We start from the raw sequence: 17,957 nt of genomic DNA on the forward strand, positions 1-17,957 counted from the left end.
AGTAGCACCAAAACTTGTTCAAAATTAAGACATGGAGCCCTTGGGGTGAGCTTGTGTTGTGTGTGGGTACCTGGCCATTACTGTCAATTTAACACAAGTATACCTATTAGATGTCTCAGCAATAGGGTAAGTAAAGACTTGAGGTAGAGATATTTTGTGTTCTTGCACACCTGCATGTTTAACTCCATGCAGGTCTCATTTTTCAGTTGTGACTAGATAGGATATCAGAAAGTGTCACTTAAAAATCCTTGGCTCAGTATTCAAAGGATTTGGATTAGTGATATCATATACCATGTGCACAACATCCTAAATAATATCAGACTCAGAAATTCTGATTCTGAGATATCATACAACAACCTTTATCCTGTCCATACACACAGTGTTAATCACATAGTAGGATTTATTATTATACAAATTTTACTCTGCCTCACTAAGTTTCTTTCAAGTAAAGCCTGCAGGTCTCCACTTTTTTGAAGGGATTTTAAGTCCAATTCCATTGCATATGAACACATTTCTTTGAGTCTTTTTTGTTTGTTTTTGCATATCCATCATTTTATTTCTTGTTACCATAATGGCTGAAGTTTGAGACTCTTGTTAGTCAAGGAGGAATAGCACAGATAGCCCAAATACCCCCAGACATTGCTGTCCATTGAAATATGTGTGAGCACCCACAGGAAAGGAATCCTTGTGAGGTCACTCCTCTTTCATTTGTGAAAACTCTTACTTCTCTCTGGTTGCCAAGGTATACAACGGAAAGCTTTAAATAAATCTTAAACTCCTTATGTGACAAAGCAGTCTTTTGCAAAGCAACGGTACTTTAGAGAAACACACATGTGATGATTTAGTTTGGTGGTGCAATCAGGAGGTATTTTTAGCAGACAGATTATTCAGGCATGAAACCCACATCATCAGCATAATCAAATCATTGGAACGTAGTACATGTAGTTCTGTGTCTCCCTCTCTGGATAAAAGCATGTTTAGAAAGAGAAAACTATTCAGTGTCAATCCACTGTGAGCCACGGTGTTTTATATATTTTCTGACTACATTCCTAATATCTTCCAGAGCATGAGGAACTAATATAGGATCAAATCAAATTCTCTGAAAGAAGTTGAATTCACCATCACTAAGAGTACCATCATTATTCTGATCACATATTTTTTTTATATAGGAGTAAGGACTTTTACATAGGCTGGGCAGTACTGGTGTCTTGTAGGATGAATAACAGCTTTCTGTGAATAACAAAAGAGTTCTGCTTTATTCTTTGGGTTTGTTTTTTTTTTTTTTACTGCAGTGTCCACACAGTTTTCTATTTCTGAATACTGATTCATATAGGGAGGATGATTTCTACACTACTATGTTCCACAAGGTCAGATTTATCCCCAAGCAATGTCTTTATGAATAGAATCTATTGACTTGTCATCTTATCAATAGAATGCTTGCTACTAACAATATAAATTATGCATATGACATTAGCTTATGATATTTCTTGATAAAATCAGTCATCACACTCTCCCACTTCTGAATAATCTACAGTGTGTGCTGGGACATCCTTAGGGGTGACATCAGCTGGAATAGTGGTTTCCTTTGCCAGAGGAGGAAACTCTTCTGGAAACTCTTTACTGACAGAGATATAATCAGTGATGTCTCATGGACCATTCTGCCACCAGTGGGATCCATGTATCTTTCTTCATCATGGTGGCTTTCCAGGCTCAATCCAAAGACGTGGAGTGAACTTTTGCTCCACACACCACAAGATGCAGCTTTCCTCCAGCTACTGTCAGCCTCTCTAGCTACTCTGTAAGTCCTTGGTACTCAGCACACTGCATCACTTTCTTAGCTCCATCTGGCTTGGGTGCCATTGTACAAGTTTTTTGTTCAGAAAGATCTATTCAAATGATTTCACAATATTTAAGTTGTTTCACTATATTTTGCTGTTGAGCTGTTTGAATTCATTAAAGATAATGGATATTTGTCTTTTTTTTGCTGGGGGATGATCAGGTCCTCGGATACCTGGGGGGAAGGTTGGGGGGGAGAGGAACAATGATGTCGGAGAATAAAGAGAAACAGAGGCAATATTCAAGGTACAAGGGGACTGGGAAGAGTCTGCTTCTAGTGGATAGGCTCGACAATCTCTGCCGCTGACCCATCTTTATTACCAAGCAAGAAACATGGGGGGAAGGAGTGAGTCAAGCATCATTCGTGGAACAGCAACGGTTGAAAAGATATTTTGAAAAACAGGGAACAGGGTAAACTTTTACAAGGGGAGTATATGAAAAGGGAACAGGTTCTTCCCTATACCCAGATGCCTGCCCAAATTAATAAGGAACTAGCATCCTTTACATTGTTCTCAGAAGATGTTATCTTGCCATGGAGTACTGTGGTTATGAGCATTCCCACTAACCAGAAAGCACACAGCCTTCCACATAATTTTCTGATTCCCAAGGCAAGTCACACTGGCCTCCGGTGTGTGGGGCATAAATCACACATTCTGACCTCCAATATTTCCTCCCATAGCCTGGTCCCCAACACTTTGTCAAAGAGTTTGCAATACCTTCTTCCATTCTATCGGTTATCTCTTGACTGATAATTGTTTACTTTGCTGTGCAGATTTTCATTTGTATAATTTCATTTGCCTAGTTTTGCTGTTATGGTCTTTGCTTTTGGGGCCTTATCCAAAAATTCTTTGCCTGCCCCCAAATATGGAAGTATTTCCTCTATGTTTTCTTCTTGTAGTATCATAGCTTTGGGCTGAGTTGACTTTTTTTTTAATAGGGGAAGTGGTAGGGATCTACTTTTCTTCTTTTCCATATGGATATCTGGTTTCCCCAGGAACATTTACTGAAAAAGCTGCCCCTTATCCAATACATGTTTGTAGCAACTTGTCAACAGTTGAGTGTAAATGCATGGAGTTATTTCTGGGCACTGTAATATGTTCCATTGGTCTGTGTAGCTGTCAACATCATACTGTCTTTTTTTTTTATGGTACTGGGGACTGAACTCAGGACTTGCACTTGGGAGGCAGGTGTGGCACCACTGAGCTAAATCCCTGCCCCAACGTCATGCTGTTTTATTGTTGTTGTTTTTCTGTTTTTTGTTTTTTGGTTTTTTGCTTAAATTCTCTTACTGGTACATTTCAGGTATACAATACATTTACATTTATCACTGGGGTGCTTGTACCTATCCATGATGTATCTTGGTTCTTATTTTTTCCCCATTACCTGTGCGCCCTTTGCTCCCTCCACCCTTCCCTATTTACAAAGACTTTGTTTCCATTTTTTCTTTTTCTCATAATTTTTCCTTTCCCTTCTTTCCTTTCCCCTCCCCCTCCCACCACCCCTACCCCTTTGGATCTCTTCTTCCTATTTCCAATTATCAATTATTCATTTTAATCATTTTAATCCTTATTTACACTTTCAGTTTTGGATGTTCATATTTTCCCCCAGATTTGAGAAGTTTCAGTCATTTTTTTAGATAAGCTTCTGATCCTGTCTTTCTGTCTTCCTGTGCATGACTCTTGGAAGGAAAGTATTAGCTGTGTGGATGATATCTTATAAATCTCGGAGGATATCTTCAATCATTTTACTTTTTTCTCCTCTGAATACGTTCAAATGAGAGGTCTCTGAGTTGACAGATTCCTTCCTCTACTTGATGAATTCTGCTTTTGACACTCTATAGTGGACTTCACTCACTATAGTGAATTTGTTTGATTCTTTTTTTGTTTTTGAGATGGGGTCTCACTATATAGCTCAGGCTGGCTTCAAACTTGCAGTGAACCTCCTACCTCAGCCTCTTAAGTGTTTGAATTACAGGTGGGCACCCCTATGCCTGGCTTGTTTGATTCTCTTTGATGATGTCTATCTTTCTGTTAAACTTTCGTTTTATATTATTTTCTTCATTTCATTTAATCACCTCTCTATACTCTCTTGTAACTTGCTAAAATTGTGTAAAGCAATTATTTTGGATTCTCTGCCAGTCAATTCATAGATATATATCTGTTGAGGTTCATACTGGAAAATTGTGTTATAATGGTAGAAAACTATTGCATAGGAAATGATTGCGGTGTCAAGTTTCTTCAGTGTTTCATGCCTTCTTTGTTGTTGTTTTATACTAATGTTAGTACATTTGATGAATAGTCACCTCTTGCTATGGTTTGGATCTACAATGCCTCCCACCCAAAGCCTTGCATGTAGGTGGAGTTTTTGAAAGACGATTGGATCATAGTGTGCTATACACATTAATGGATTAGTCCATTGATGATTTTGTAGCTGAATATGCTTTGGGGAGGTGAGGCCTTGTTGGAGGAGAGGGAACACCGAGGGTGTTACTGTGCAGGGTTTATCTCCTTCCCTGGCTCCTTTCTGCTGCTTCCTGGCTGCCATGAGTTGAGCACTTTTTATCTTCATCTGTCCCTCTGTCATCTTGTTCCTGCCTGGTAGCCAGCCAACCATGGACTAAAACCAGAGCCAACATAAATTTCTCTCCCTTTACGTTGTGGGTTTCCAATATTGTGTCCCAGCAATGGGAAAGTGACTGAGACTTTACAGGCTAATATTTGTGGGGGGTAAATTCCCTCTTATGGATGTATGGATCTCATCTTGTGGATGGTGCTTCATGCACAGAGTGGCAGTCTGAGTTCCAGTGATGTCACAATGGCATATTCTATATAGTTTTGTCAGCTGTTGAGGTTGGTGCTTGTGATGATTTCAGGGTAATCTAGTAACCATGATTATTGGTGTCTACAGTGGCAATGAGTTCTTTTGGGATCTCGTGGTGACTGCTGATGGTATTCTCCTGATCTCTTTTTCTTTTACAGAAATATTTGCGACTGAGTAAGGTAAAGAACCCTAACCAACTAGGATTCTGGTTGAGGATAAAGGAAATGGGAAATAGTGGAAAAAGAAAGACATAAATATTTGATATGTAAATCTGGGTCTGGTAGTGGTCCAAAATCTACATTGTAGGACCCCAGGGAAAGTTGTTCTTGGAAGGTTTCAATGAACTAGAACAATAGTAACTTGGCAGGTTGGCAGTTTGCCTGTGATATATTATGTCTATTTGTGTATACTGACCATTTTCTCCTTTTTCATTCTTCCCTTTGTCATCTTATATGTAAGTGAGTGGAATTTAATTTTACTATTTAGTCTGCATGTAACAGTATTTATGGTAACTGTGACTATATTAAAGAGTAAGTATCACATAAAATTATGGTGATACTAATAATTATTACTATGAGCACTGCGTGTCTCCTGATTTGGGAGAATGAGTGAGAAAGTCACTTGTTAGAGAGATAATAACATATTTTTAAGCTTAGGGATTCCATACATTTTACCATACATTGTATGGTAAAAGCAGTGGACTTCTTATCTAGAATTCAGTGGATCTGGATTCTGTAAAGGTTGTTCTTTTGCCAGGTGGCAAAATGTTGAACTTTGTCATAGATGGCAATTTAGTAACATTGCAGGAAGAAAGAGAATTTGGTTCCTGAGGCAGTGCACCTGCTCACCAGCACCCTGCGTTGTCATTCCTCCACGGTCTCGCTGCTGCAGAGGATGCTGCTTCCCCAGCACCATCTCCTGGAGTGCAAGTGACCTCCGGCCTCTGCCTACTGCAGTGTGGGTAGCGTCTTCAGAATCAGGCCCTTGCAGGGCACCCAGCTTTCAGCACTCATCCGCCACAGCACATGGGAGTCAGCAGCACCCAACTGTGCTTTTTGTGGTGCAGTTTTGGGGGTAGATCGCTTCTGGTGAGACATCTACATTTCCTCAGTTTTTTGTGACACCCTGGATGGTAGAGGTCTTAGATCAGTTTATGTTGATATAACAACTTATGTGTGGCTGAAGAGCTTACTGAAAAGGTTGTTTCAATATTTGGGTAGCTGGGGTCCAAACAGCATGACTTGAGCCTTTTGGTGAGATGCCCACCATGTCACAACATGGCCAAAGGAGCATGAGTGCTAGCAAGGAAGCAAGAAGTTCTGAAGGTGAGTTTTGAGTATTGGATACTCGTAAGTTCTCAGGTATTCTACTCTCACCCAAGCTTCTGCAAAGTTTATTTTATTACCTTGTAGAACTTGACTCATAAAGAAAGAGAATGGTAAAAAGCAGTACTACAATCTTCAGGGCTGAAGAAATACAAAAGCCTGGCCTCATTTTCTGGAGGCCGAGGAAACTTCTGTCTGTGACTCTCTAGAACCAGTGGCATGTTCTTGGATAATAACTGCCCTTTTGTACCTCATTGCGGATAGTTATGGACAGAGGTAGTCTTTCTATGCCAAATGGCCTTCACAGGAGAACGAAAGGTCCTAGTTTTGTTGGACACTCATTCATTTCAAGGTTGTGGGTGTTCAGTTTTGAACAGAAAACCTAGTTAAATAGGAACATAAACTACAAACATCTTGGCAACAGATTAAAGCTGATGAGCAGAGTGCCAGCTGTATTATGTTATAGTGAGTGGCCGGTGTTGAGAATCCAGTTGATCTCCTTAGTGACCAGATACTTAATTAGAGAGTACTTTCAGACTCACTAGCCTAGCTCGTATTCAAACCAATTGCTGCTGGTCTGAACCTCCATAGTGCTTTGTGTGTGGCGGAGACCGTGCTGCATTGCATGTTTCCTGAACATATCTTTGCCTCCAGCACTAATGTGTAAACTTTTTGATTGCTAAGACCAGGCTGTACTGTTCAGAGCTGGGGAAGAAATTGCCTGATCATTTATTCTCAAATCTTCCTTTCAAGTGGAAGATTGCCAGACAGTGAAATGCCACTGTGCATGGAGGCAAGGGGTCTGAAACTGAGTTGTAAGCCTCTAGATCTGCTGCTAACTGGAATTATGGGCACAGGCAGGCAGCCTGTTTTTCTTTCTTTTTCTTAAATATTCTTTTATTAATACATAATTGCAGTGCATGCATTTTACGATCATCTTAGGGAGTTGGTCCATGTATATGACACAGCTTGGTGTTTTTTAATCCCTCCATTCCCTCCTCTAATTCTCCTTTCCCTCTTTTCATTCTTCTTGATATTGTTCATCTTAGTTCATATTTATGGCACCTAATGTCCACTTTCAGTGAGGTTATTAGGACATTGTACCCAGCATATCTTCACTCTACTTATTTCCATCCCCACCCTCACCCTTCCCCCCGGTCCCCTGGATCCCTTCTTGTTTGCAAGAGAGCCATTCTCTTGGTTTGACCTATCCTTCCTTTATTTTTCTCTTAGTTTGTACTTTGCCTTATATTAGAGATATCATATGGTATTTAAGGCTGTCTGATTTATTTCACCCAACATTACATTTTCTAGATGTATCCATTTTCTACAAATGTCTTAAATTTATCCTTTAGAGCCAGCTAGTACTCCATTATACATAGATACCACCCCTTCTTTATCCAATCTTCGGTTGATTGATATAGAGGCTGTTACCAGGATTTAGCTACTATGAGTTGTGCTGCTATACACATTGGTAAGTAGGTACACTGTAGTCTGATGTCTAAAGTGCTTTGGGGTAGATATGTAGAAGAGGGATAACTGGGTTATAAGGAATTTCTAATTTTAGTGTTTTGAGAAATCTCCATTCTGATCTCCATAATGGTTGTACTAGTTTACATTCCAACAAACTAAGAGGGCTCCTTTTTCACCACAGCCATATTTTATTTTTTGATTTCTTGATGACTGTCATTCATTATGGAGTAAAATGAAATCTGACCATCATTTTAATTTGCATCTCCGTAATGGCCAGATATGTTGAACATTTTATCATATATTTGCTCGCAATTTGTACTTCTTCCTCTGTGAATTTGTTCATTTCACTTGCCCATTTCTTGACTGGGTCTTTAATTTTAGATGGTCAACTTTTTTTGGTGTTCTTTATATATTTTAGATATTAGTTCTCTGTCGGAGGAGTAGCTGGCAAAAGTATTCCCCATTCTGTAGGTTGTCTCTTCACTGTACTTATTTATTCTTTTGCTGTACAGAGGTTTTTAGGTGATATAATCTCATGTGTTGATCCTTGCTATTATTTCTTGTGCAATTGAGGTTCTGTTTAGAAAACCCTTTCCTACACCTATGTCTTCAAGTATTTTAGCTATTTTATCTTCCAGTAAATTAATGTTTTTGATTCTGCCTATTCAGGAGCAGGGGACATCTTTCCATTTTCTGAGGTCCTCCTCAATCTCCTTTGGTTAGGTTAATTCCTAGGTATAGTAAGGCCCTGACTTATGAACATTTGAGTTGTGAACTTTCACATATATGAGTGGACCTGCATTGCAAACATTTGTAGATGTGAACAAATTGTGGAAGTAGCTCATGTGTCTGCTGTGTATAGTTATGGTATTATTTTTGTGTTTTTTATGCTTTAAATTGTATATCTGTGTCAAAGGTGTATGAGACGCATGTTGAACTTATGAATGAATCTAACTTATGAACATTCTCCTGGAACAGAACTTGTTTGTAAATAAGGGACTTACTGTATTTCTTTTTTTTTTAAGGTACCATGAATGATATTGTTTTCATGATTTTCTTCTCATCGAGTTCATTATTGATGTACACAATGCTAATGATTTTTGTATATTGATCTTATATCTTGCTATATTGCTGAAGTTGGTTATTAATTCTAATAATTTTTTCTAATTATCAAATATAAAATGGTTAATACCTAAGAAGTAACAAGAGTGACGTAGGACAAGAATGATCATGAGTATTTTTGGTATGTTTTTGAAAGTTCTCAAAAGTTCAAATATATTTGGTCCAATCTTGAGTAGTTTAAAATGAAAACAAGGAGCCAGTTTTTCATGCTTTGTGTTTACTATCCTTTTGCTTTCTCTTAACAGGGCACAGGCCTTTTACGAAAACCTGTGACTCAGGTTTGATTGAATTTACTTGCTGAATGATCTTTTCAAACGTGTCTATTCATTTCAATGGCCAACTTTTGATTGGGCCTTTTAATTTGGTGGCCTAATTTTTTGAGTTTTTATATTTTAGATATTAGTCCAATAAGTAGCTAGCAAAAGGCCCTCCTATTCTGTAAGTGGTCTCTTTATTCTGTTTGTTGTTTCCTTTGTTGTGCAGAAGCTTTAAAATTTGTTATAGTAAAAATGATTGGTTTTTAGTATTATATCTTCTGCAGCTGGAGTTGTGTCCACATGGTCTTTGTTCATTCTTATGTCCTTAAGAATTTTAATAACTTCTTCCAGCAGATCAATACCTCTGTTCTCATATCTAGGTCTGTGCTGCTTTTTGATTTGATTTTAGTACAGGTGAGAGATGTGGTTGTAGATTCATGCCTGTGCACCTGGAGAAGCAGATGTCTGGGGAACATTTGGTAAAGAGGCAATATTTTCTGGTGCATATATTTTTGCCGTTTTGTCAAAAATCAGATGGCTCAAGGTCCTTGGGTTGTTTCTTAATCATCTATTCTATTTAGTTCATCAATATGTCTTTTTCTGTACCAGAACTATGCTGATTTTTCTGTAGTTTTCTGGTATAATTTGAACTCTAGGATTGTGATGCCTACTGCTTGCTCTTGTTGCCCAGGATTTTGGATTTTTTTTTCTAGTTCTGTGCAATATACTATTGATAACTGAATTGGAATTTCATTACATTTATTTATCACATTTAGCATATTGGCCAATTTGACCATATTGGTTTGCCAGTCTTAATGTCTTCTTCAATCCCTTTTTTCAGGTCACTATATTTTTTGTTATAGAAGTCCATTACATTTTTATTAGGTTTCTTCCTAGGTGTCTATTTTTTGAAGCTATTTTGAATGAGATTGTTTTCCTAATTTCTTCCTCTGCAGATTCACTGTTGGTGTACAGATGTGGTATTGAGTTTTGTTAATTGCTCATGTATCCTGCCACTTTGCTGATTTCATTTGTTCTAGGCATCTTTGGTGGATGTTTTTGTGTCTTCTACGTAAGGCATCTTTCATCTGGGAGTAAGAATGACTTCTTCCTTTCCTATTTGAATGGATTTTATTTCTTTCTCTTGCCTTAGGGCTCTGGTTAAAATTTGAGAATTCTGTTGAACAAGGTTGGTAAGAGTATCTCATCCCTGATGTCAGAAGGGATTCTTTCAGTTTTCTCACATTTCATGAGTTGGCAGTGCATTTGTCATAAATGGCTTCATAGGCTTGAGATAAGGACCCTCTATACCTTTTTTTTTTGTCAGAACCAGGGATCAAACTCAGGACCTTGCACTTGACAGGCAGGTGCAGCACCACTGAGCCACATCCGTAGCCCTCTCTATACCTATTTTTATCAAGGTTTTCATCATGAGTATATGTTGAGGTTTGTCAAATCCTTTTTTATCTACTAAAATGATCATGTGATTTTTATCATTACTTCTGTTAGATAAGGATATTTTACACCTATTTCTATCAAGATTTTCATCATGTTTGTTTGTTGAAGTTTGGCAAAGGTTTTATTTCATCTATTAAGCCAATCATTTGATTCTTATCCTTACTTTTATTTGTGTGATATTTTACATTTACTGAATTACATATGTTAGACCATTGTACATTCCTGGGATGAAATCACGTTGCCCATGCTGTAAGATTATTTTAATGACTTATTGTGTTCTATTTGCAATTATATTGTTGAAGGGTTTTTTTTTGGTTTTGGAATTAGTATACACTTTATTAACACAAGAAACTAACATCTGTGGTTCTTCCTTAAGCTTTTTGTTCAACTTAAAAATCTTGCTCTACTTGCGAATGTAACACAGTTTTGCAGTCACCTATGAGGATGCTTTGATTAATGTTTGGCCTCACTTAGTCCTTAATTCTTTTTCAACATCTTAAACAGTATTTAGAAATGTAATATATTGTTTTATGTTTAAATGTTTTAGTGCTCTAATTAACAAACAAATCCTTCACCAGTACTTAAGTAATTCTTGTAAATCTAATAAGTTTAGAGATAAATACAGTAAATCTTAAATTCTCCTAAGTGCTCTAATATTGTTTATAAGCTTTGTGCGACTTCAGTTTAAAATTGCAAGTCTAGATCAACGACCTAGTTTAAATTAGAATAACAGGTTGACCTATTGGAGATTCTAATACATCAAATTCTCTTCAGCATTATGCATTCCTTAAAAATGAACAAATTTTCTTTTCATAAATACGTCAGTACAGAGCTGACTGACTTCGTGGTCTCTTTTAAAATCTCCACAGATAAGATACATTTCCCCACTCCAAACTCCCATTGTGTCATTACCGAGAATTTCAGCGCTGCCCTCCAAGTGCATTTTTTTGGTATTTTGAGACAGGGTCTCGCTATGTATTCCAAATTGGCCTTGAACTCTTGGTGATCCACCTGCCTCAGCCTCCTGAGTGCTGGGATTACAGGCGTGCATCACCGCGCCCAGCCCATGTCAATTCTTAGTCTCTTTCTCGGATCTACCTCATTCATTTTTGAAGGCAGCATAGTTGTTCACTATATGGCTATGCCATAATCTTTTTTTTTTTAAGAACTACAATCCTTTAGGAATAGTAATTTATCTATTTTTTTCTCCCCATTAAGTTTATTGGTACATTTTCGGTATAAAATACAGTTACATTCATCATTGGGATCTTGTACCATTACATGAGTCTCTTGGTTCTTTTTTTTTTTTCCCCTTCCCTTGCCCTCCCTTCACCCCCCTCCACCCTTCCCTATTTGCAAAGACCTTGTTTCCATTTTTTTCCTCTTCTCATATTTTTTCCTTTCCCTTTTTTCCCTTCCCCTACCCCTCCCAATTCCCTTCCTGCTCTTTTAGACCTTTTCTTCCTGTTACACAGTATCAGTTATACATTTTTCAATTACAATATTAAGATCTAGGAGATATTACCACAGCTTTTACAGAATTTAAAAGGATATAGAAAGCATATTACAAAAATCTTTTTTGAAATAAATTTGACAACTTCTAAGAAGTACCTTGGAAGACAAATTAATAAAACTGACTCTGGAGGAAATATAAAAGTTGAATAGCTCCTATTAAAGAAAGTATATTCCTAGCTTGAAAACCTACCTATATGACAACAGCAGGCTCATAAACATTTTAACTGATAAATTATATCAAACAATTAAAGCAGAAAAAAGAAGGAAGACTTCTCCCCTCATTTTAGGAACTCAACCTTGTGCTAATCCTAAAACTGGATAAAGATAATAGAAGAAAAAAGTATGAACATAGATAGAAATTTGTTTAACAAAACAAACTATTAGAAGTCAGATCTGGCAGGATGTAGAAAGTGGTTTTATTATAGGGATGGCATTGTTGGTTCAGCACTGGAAGATCCACCCCCAAAAGTCATCATTTTAACAGAGGAAAGGAAAAAGCCATATGATCCAGTCACTAGTTAGAGAAAAAGTATTGGACTAAATTCTCCAGCTGTTCATGGTAAAAGCTATCAGGATCCTCGAAGTAGAACAGAAACTTCTCAACAGATTAAAGACATGTACTCCATACTTCCATCGAGAATGCCTTATATAAATGGAGAAGATACAATGCTTTCTCCTTAAAGTGGGGAACAGGGGCAGATATGCTTACTCTTTATCTGTCCATTAAACTTTGAAACCTAGTCCTCACCAAAAGAGTCTGGCAATAAAATGACACAACTAGGATAGGATTGGCAAGGCAGAAGCAAAATCTTTATATGTAGATGAAATGATCATCTACAGAGAAAATACTACGAAATCTCTAGGAGCCCCAAGAACTTGTACTTGAATTTATCAGGATTAGAAAACACAAAGTATATATAAAAATTCAGGTCTGTGTATACATGCTATAAATGAAGAATTGGATATTTAAATTTAAAAGTTATGTAGGAGTACAAAGGACCTAGAAAAGTTAAAAACAAAAACAAAAACAGTGTTGGAAGATGTTTAGTACCTAATTGTAAGACTTCTTCTAAAGCTACAGTAATCAAGGCAGTGTTGGTGTGAGGAAAGACATATAGATCATTGGAATAAAACAGAGAATCTAGAAATAGAACCACACATATATGGTCCACTGAGTTTTGAAAGATTATTTAACATTAGCATTTTATAGAATATAAACTCAATTCAAGAGCCGAGGAAGAGATAGTGTCTTCAGCAAATGGCACTAGAACACCTGGTATCTGTATATAAAAAATTAACCTCAATCCTTTTTTCCATACATGAAAATAACTTGAAGGGATCTATGAACCTAAATAAGAAAGCCTAAAAGTGTAAAACTTTAAGAAGAAATTATAAGGGAAAATATTTATGAATTCAGGGTAGGCAAGAACTACCTAGGATACAAAAAAACATGATGTATAAAAGAAAAAAATTGATAAATGAGATTCCATCAAAATTTAGAACTTTAAATGACATCATTAAAATGAAAAGTAGTCCTTAAACAGACCACATTTACAATGCATATAAGCTATGACCAGAATATATAAAGAATTCTTAGAGCTCATTAATAGACAACCCAGTTAAAATGTAGACATAAGAAGATGATAAATAGCCAACATAGCACAAGGAATGGTATGCAATTCTAGAATCAGAAAGATACTAATCAGTACAATAAAAAGATTGAATTATGCACTCATTAGGGAGATGAAATCAAAAGTTTTAAAAGCCTTGTCATGACTTTTTCTTTTTGTTGGATTCTCCCCCTTTGCGTTTAATTTGTCACACCCAATGGATTCATTCTGCTGGGTTTCCTGGGGTTGTGATCCTCATTGTCTTTTCCTAGGGTATTGTCTAAAATTGTTTGGAGTGCCAGTTTGGTATTCATGAAGTATCTGAGGTGCTCTTTATCATGAAAGTATCTTATTTTTCCATCCATTTTGAAAGATAGTTTTGCAGGTTACATCAATCTGGGTTGGAGGCTGTTTTCCTTTAGGGCTTGAAATACATCACTCCGAGCTCTTCTTGCCTTGAGGGTTTGCATTGACAAGTCTGGTGTGATTCTGATGGGCTTTCCTTTGTATGTGATCTGTTTCTTTTCTCTGACTGCTTGTAGAATTTTATTCTTCTGTTGGATTTCTGGAATCCTAACTATTATATACCTATGTGTAGATTTTTTTTGATTAAGGCTAGTTGGAGTCCTATATGCCTCACTTATCTGTATGTCAAGTTCTTTTCCCCTCCTTGGGAAGTTTTCTGCCATCACTTCTGTGAACAGTTTTTTTATGTCATCTGCACTCTCTCCTCTTTCTTCATTGACTCCAATCAGTCTTATGTTATTCTTCTTTGCATCATCGAGCAGCTGCTGGATTGATTTCTCGTGTTCTCTTACAATTTTAAAGCAATTTTTCTTTTCCTCCTCACTAATTGCAATCTTATCTTCTATATGTGAAATTCTATCCTCACATTGGTTCATTCTGCTGCGCAGACTTTCGATGGAGTTTTTAATCTCTTGGAAATCTGTTTGTATCTGTTTAATGGATTCCATTTGTTTCCTATGTTGGGATTCCATCATGTTCTTCAGATCCTCTATTTTTTTTTATCTGTGTCCTCTCTATATTTATTAATCATGTCTTGCACCATGAGCAAAATCTTTGCTGTTATCTGAGTAATTATTTCTGATTTCATTTTTCCTAGATCCTCTTTTGTTGCCAGTTCAGAGAGTCTAGGTGGTGGAGTATCAGATTGTTCCATCTCGTTTCCCTTTGGGGTTGCTGTAGGTGATCTGGAACTCTGTTTTTGAGGTTTGTTTATATGTTTTCTCATTTCCACGGGGCGGGGGGGGAAGTGCTTCTGACACCCACATGGCTCACCTTCTCTGTCCTAGGAGCTTGGGATAGCAGTAGGGGAGCTTCCTTCCGGGTTCTGGGACCGGCTCAGCTTCTCTGCCCTAGGAGCCTGGGATGGAGGCAGGGAGCTTCCTTCCCGGTGCTGGGACCGGCTCACCTTCTTGGCCCTAGAAGCCTGGGATGGAGGCAGGGGAGCTTCCTTCCCGGTGCTGGGACCAGCTGAGCTTCTCTGCCCTAGGAGCCTGGGAAGGAGGCGGGGAGCTTCCTTCCAGGTTCTGCCATAATCTTTTTAAAATAATTCTTGATATTAATGGGAATTTGTGTCTCCCCCGTGTATTTTCACCTATCTTTGTTTAACGTTAGCGCGTTTCTCTAGGCAAAGCTGTTCAGGGAGAGAGCTGCCCACCGGGCATGCGCATTTACACTCGTCCTCACTGTGCGCGAAGGCTGTGCCCGGTCACCTTTCCCAGGTTTGCATCCTTTGTGTGCCTCAGAGTGCCGGGCAGAGAATCCGAGCAGTGGGAGCGGCCCTGCAGCCCATCTGCCCCACTGCCCTGAGCACGGCCCCCTGTGAGTCACAGAAAGGGGCCTTGCCGTGCACCAGTGGCCAGTTCTCAGGCAGCCCGCGCACTCCAAGCTCCCCGGAGAGCACGGTTTCCAGGAGAGTCAGGTCACCCCTGAGACTCTGGCCTAAAGTCACCTGAGGAGTTCACAGTGGTGCATGCTTTCGAGAAACTCTCCCCTCTCCGGGCCTCGCTTATCTTTGCTAGTAACAGCTAATGAGTTTCAAGCACTTCAGATGCACCAGATTCTGCTGAATTCTTTCATTACCTTGTCTCACATAATCCACGCAGCCATGCTGGCGAGGAGATACTGACACATGTGGTCTGCTCCCCTGAATTATTAAATGACCTGGCTAGAGTCTCCCAGCCGGTTGCCTTTCTTATTCTAGAAACGCTCTAACATGCTGCTTTGAACCCTGGCCCCTTGTTGAGGAATTTTGCATGTGTGTTCTTTTTTTCTTTTTTTTTTTTTTTTTTTTTGCTTAAATTCTTTTATTGGTACATTTCAGGTATACAATATGTTTACATTTATCATTGGGTGCTTGTACCTGTACATGATGGATCTTGGTTCTTATTTTTTCCCCATTATCTGTGCACCCTTCATCCCTAAACCCTCCCCTATTTACATAGACTTCATTTCCATTTTTTTTCTTTTCTCATAATTTTTCCTTTCCATTCTTTCCTTTCCCCATCTCCTCCCACCACCATTACCACTTTGGACCTTTTCCTCTTTCAAAGTATCAATTATTAGTTATTAATCCTTTTAATCCTTATCTACACTCTCAGTTTCTCACACTAGAGAAACTATTCAGTATTTACACATGTGTGTCCTATTTATTTTACTTAAGAGTATGGCCTCAGTATTGCATGTGTGTTCTTTAAAGAGACTATCCTGTTTTCTTTTTTTGTTAAGTCTTTGTGTAGTTTTGGTATCACGGTAGTTCTAGCTTCAAGAAATGACTTTGGCCATGTTTGTTCCATTTCAGTTTCATGTCAGAATTTGAAAAGGGTGTGTTTATTTCTTCCTGGATACTCTGGCAAAATTCTGTGATGAAGTCATTGGATCCTGATCTTATTTGGTGGAGGGTGTTGTTGTTGTTGTTGTTGTTGTTACTCTATTATGTTGCCTGATATTGATCTATTCAGGGTTCTTGTATCCTGTTCTACTTTGGTAATTCATATGTGTTTAATAATTTATCTATTCTATATTCTCTATTTTATTGAAATGTACATATTTGAAATAGTTTCTTATAAAATTTTGGATTTTAGTGGTTCCCATTGTGATTTTGCCTTTTTCATTTGTAATTGCATTGTTATGAGTCCTTTATTTGCTTCTTTTCATAAGTTTGGCTAAAATTTGTAAGGGATAGAAAGCCCACAGGTTTCTGAGGCAGGTTCCACAGGCAACCAGTGAGATGCTCTTCTCTCAAAGCGGTGAACACTTCACTTTGGAGTTCTCTGGAAAGTGCATCCTCTGCTTGACCTCCCTTTAGATGAAGAAAAACACAGAGTAAACCTAACTTTGGGCACATTCCTGGGATAACCCCTGATACCACAGAGGCTGGCCCCAGTCAGGACTCTCTTGTGGGGATAAACTGTTCCTTTTGATTGGGCACCCAGACAACTATAGCTCCAGCCTTAATACAAAGTTGGAGGGCAAACAGGAAGGGCCATAATGCAGGGAAATTAGATTCAATCAGCCTGGTGCTCATTTAGGAAGCCTCTGGAGGGCTTCCTGTGTTCCAGGAAACCTTCTGTGTTCTGAGGTTATAGCAGAGAAGCATACATCTATGGAATACATAGGATTTTAAATAAAATTATGCCATGGATTTGGACCAGGAATCTGTGTCAGGTCTGCCAATCCAAAAGAGAAACAAACAAAAGAGCCCCCCAAAATAACCCCTAAACAAAACAAAAAACAAGGTTTAATTACAAACCTCAACAAAACCTTCATGCAGATGAAATTGTGATTGACGGTGAGAACTGTGGCTGATTAATTCATTAGTAAATTAATGTGAAATTAAATAATGTGAAAGTCATTAACTAGTTTCACTGTAGAAGTTGGCAGGTTGATTGACAAAGACTTAGCAAATTAAGTTGTTTTTTATGCTTTACTTTTGTTCTATAGGTGCAGTAGGAAGACATCCTTGGTTGGCAGTCTCAGAGACAGATTTTGTAATAGAAGATGCCCAATTACCATAAATGCATTCTAAGGGACAGTGAGATAACCCATGTGCTTGGCACCTGCCCAGTCCTTACTTCTAAACAGGCTGAACTGGGGAACCAGGCCTGCATGAATGAGTGCCTATTTGGGCACAGGGCAGGGGTCAAATTATTAAACAACAGATCACTTTCATCTGAGAAATTTTAGTGAGGACAGAAGGCAAGCTCAGGTCTTAAGAAAATTAAAAGAGCCTGTCAGGATCCAGGACCTATGCAACCAATACCAGCTTTGTGCTTTATGATCCAGCAGTCTGTTCATCACTGCGGCAGACACCCCTAGATAGGCAAAGGGCAGACTGGCCCTCATTAGTGAACTGGATTTTCCAGTGACAGTGACACAAAGGCCCCCAGAACACATGTCCTTCCATTCTCATAAAGTCTGAATTGGTGAAGGCTGGGGAAGCAACTCCTCCACAAGCAACCTGATGTACACGTTGCCCAGATAATGTAGTGGGCAGAGGATGAGGGAAAGGGCCTTCC

General features: G+C 38.4%; 1 pseudogene; it reads right to left on the reverse strand.

The window, feature by feature from the left end:
- Positions 1 to 922: 922 nt before the first annotated feature.
- LOC101710431 (mitochondrial Rho GTPase 1 pseudogene) lies at positions 923 to 5,571 on the reverse strand (annotated as a pseudogene).
- Between the last annotated feature and the right edge of the window lie 12,386 nt (positions 5,572 to 17,957).

Source organism: Heterocephalus glaber, unplaced genomic scaffold, assembly GCF_053883595.1.
Source record: "Heterocephalus glaber isolate CG9 unplaced genomic scaffold, H.glaber_assembly_v1.0 deba00001460, whole genome shotgun sequence".
In the NCBI taxonomy this organism is placed as follows: domain Eukaryota; kingdom Metazoa; phylum Chordata; class Mammalia; order Rodentia; family Bathyergidae; genus Heterocephalus; species Heterocephalus glaber.